Source organism: Triturus cristatus, chromosome 8 (genome assembly GCF_964204655.1).
Source record: "Triturus cristatus chromosome 8, aTriCri1.1, whole genome shotgun sequence".
In the NCBI taxonomy this organism is placed as follows: domain Eukaryota; kingdom Metazoa; phylum Chordata; class Amphibia; order Caudata; family Salamandridae; genus Triturus; species Triturus cristatus.
The window spans coordinates 1,035,428,678-1,035,431,800 of record NC_140591.1 but is presented as its reverse complement, the minus strand read 5'-3'; positions in this window follow the sequence as shown (position 1 = coordinate 1,035,431,800).

Below are 3,123 nucleotides of genomic sequence, written 5' to 3'. Positions count from 1 at the left end.
ACATTTAAAAAAACCTACATAGAACTGAGGAGCTTATGTACAAGGGGATTGCGTGACTGGAACGTTACCTTTACCGACATTCCGGTGACGCAATGCCTCCTCCATATTTACAAAATGGCATTAAGCCACTTTTTCTGGCTCAACACCGCCTAGTAAACATGATACCCTTTCACGCAGGTATCTGTGGGAAAGAGGCGTACAATGAGCGTTGCTCTGGGTGTTCCATCACAACACCCATTGATTTTTGAAGCTCCCCCAGATTTACAAGAATCTGTAATTCAGAGGCTGTGCCAGAAACGAACTCCTTGCAAAAGCAAACATTAAATCAGCTCAACCAGGAGAAATACTTTTATTTCTTCTTGTTTTTGCTTTTCCTATGTGTGCTGCATTCTGCAGCACACATAGAAAGAGCAAAACGCCATTAATGAGTGTTTTTGTGCATGAAGGTGTCCCTTCATGCACAAAAACAATCACTAAATAATGGCAATTTGCTCCTTCTTTGTGTGTTGCATTCTGCAACACACATAAAAGTAGTAAATCGCCTTTATTAATTGTTTATGTGCAGGAAGGTACATCTCCCTGTATATGAAAAATCATCCCTGCAACACAGGCACCCTTACACTATAGCTCAAGGGTTTCTGGGTTGGCATTAGACAGCTATTTCTAGCATCAGTGCTAGGGAAAACACAGAGGTTTGCCGTATTCTTGTAAATATGGCACATCCCTGCATTTTGGAATTGAAGCAGCACAGTGTCATTTCCTTGTACATATGCCCCTTTGTGTCTTACTGGTAGTAAGCATTGCATGCAAGAAGATTGTAGTCTTCATCATCGACTTTCAAACTCTCTTCCACAGGTAGTTTACTAGAAGCAACTTTTACATAATCACTTTTGCCAGCTGCCAACTAGTGATTCCATTAATATGATTATCTATCATTTCAGCCAACCTCAGTGGCGGCCGCCATAAGCAAAAGGTGGTGAGTGGGTATGGTCACATGGGAGGCATCGCGTGGGGAGTGTTGGAATACAATTTTACTTTTTTTTTTTTAAACGTACCTTTTGCCGTTGGCCGCCTTCAGTGTTGCGTTCACCGCCTCTCCTCTTCCTGAGTCCCAGAAGCCACTGGGACCCAGACTCCCACCCAATCCCCATGCTGCAGAGCAGCGCGGGGATTGGTCTGAGCAGGCAGGAAAGACGCTATGCTCAGACCAGGGAGTCTGTGGGGTTTCGCCAGCCTGGCTGCTCAATGCAGCTGGGCTGGAGAAAATCTAAATGCGCATGTGTGTGTTGGTTGGCCTGACACGGCCTGCCAAAACACATGTGCCCACTTAGGGAGTGGAGTGCTCGTAGCACTCCTCCTCCCCCTTCCAATGCCTCAGCCTCACTCCTCCCAACACCGCTGGCTAAGACCCGGCAAATGTAAAATAAAACAAAGCAAGACCATCATTTTATTTTACATTTGCTGGCTCTGAGCCAGGCAGTGGGGCGATGCTCCTCAGCCATTGCGGAGGAGCCGCCACTGGTTAAACTTCCTGTGTTCCATGATCAACTATTCTGCCACATTTTAGAGTCTTTAGGAGATCCTGTCCCATCTTTCCTGGAAAGCATAACTTTAGTCATATCCGTGGGGATATACACTTTGCACCTTTTCTAGTGTCAACATCTCATATTACACCAATTGAGCTCGCAGCTCCTGCCTTCTTTCAGTTCAGTCCCAGGCAACCTGAACACAACTTGTTTCCAGCATTTTAAATTGTCAGCAATTCAAAACCTCCAACACTGCAAGGAAAATGAAGTAACACAACATAGCAAAAACCAAAGGAAATGATGGACGGAGTGTTGAACATTGCAAGCACTCACCCCCAGTCAACTGATCTGGGTTTAATCCATCACCGTTCTTTAGCCCACTCTGCCACCCCAGTTCAGACATGGCCATATGCAAATCAGTCTGACCCTGTGCCTCATGGGAACAGTCCAGCCCGAACTGCTAACACAACATGCCACATATTCCTTCCTTTATAAACAACTGAATACTCTCATATAGTGGACCGGAGTCTGTTAAGTTTTTATTTTTCAATTCCACTGAACCTTTCGAGTTTCATAATAGCATTCTAGTTGTTGATGGTTTTCTCCGCATGCTTGAAAATGTGCACATTTTCTAATATTGAAGTAATACTCTATTATAGGATACGTTTACCACAAATCCCACATCCCAAAGAAAATCAGTTTCCCATTGGAACATTCAACTACTAAAGCACGGTGTCAGGACATATAAGGGAGCAGCTTTAATATTATTGCACATTTAAGTGTTTCCCCACATAAGACTGGGTCTTGCAGTTGTTTCCTAGTCCCATACCAGCTGTTACAGTTGCAGCCTGTATAACATTCACAGCGGTAGATTTATAAACATTTTGCGCTGGGTTAGCATCACAAAAGTTACGCAAACCAGCACAAAATATTTTTTTCCTAATTTACTTATCAGTGCAATACTTGTTTTGTGATGGAAAGTTCCATGAAAGTAACGCAAAGCAGCGTAAAGCACTGCTTTGCGTTACTTAGTGCCAAGGGGGAGTTACATGGGTGGTACATGGGCGTTCCCATGCTGCCACCAATTCCTTTTGACGCAAATCCCTATCTACAAACAATTGTAGACAGGGTTTAGCGCCAAAAGTTAGCGACACTACAAAGGAGGCATTAACAGGAGAAATTTGATTTCTCCTTTCTTTTCCGACTTTACATGTGTGCTTCACTGTGCAGCACACATACAAAGTGGGAAAACTGTCTAAACTTGTCTAGGCATAGTATTTTGTACAGGAATGATACCCTTAAAAAACCTATCCTAGACTCAGGCATGCACCCTGGCGCTAAGATGTGTGCCTGCCGCACGGCAGCGGAAATCAGTGCCGGTGCAAGGGAAAGGGGAAGAGAGAGCCATATCTCTGAAGATATGGCACTCTCCTGCTCCATCCCTGTCACGCAATGGGGCACAGTCCTTCTGGGGGCTGCGCAGTGTAGCATTCCTTTTTGAAAGGTTTTGTTTCTTACCCTCCTATCCTGGGTTCCTTGGGATCCTTGTAGTGGGCTTCCTTTAGAAGAAATGCAGACTCCTGGGTTTTTTCCACCC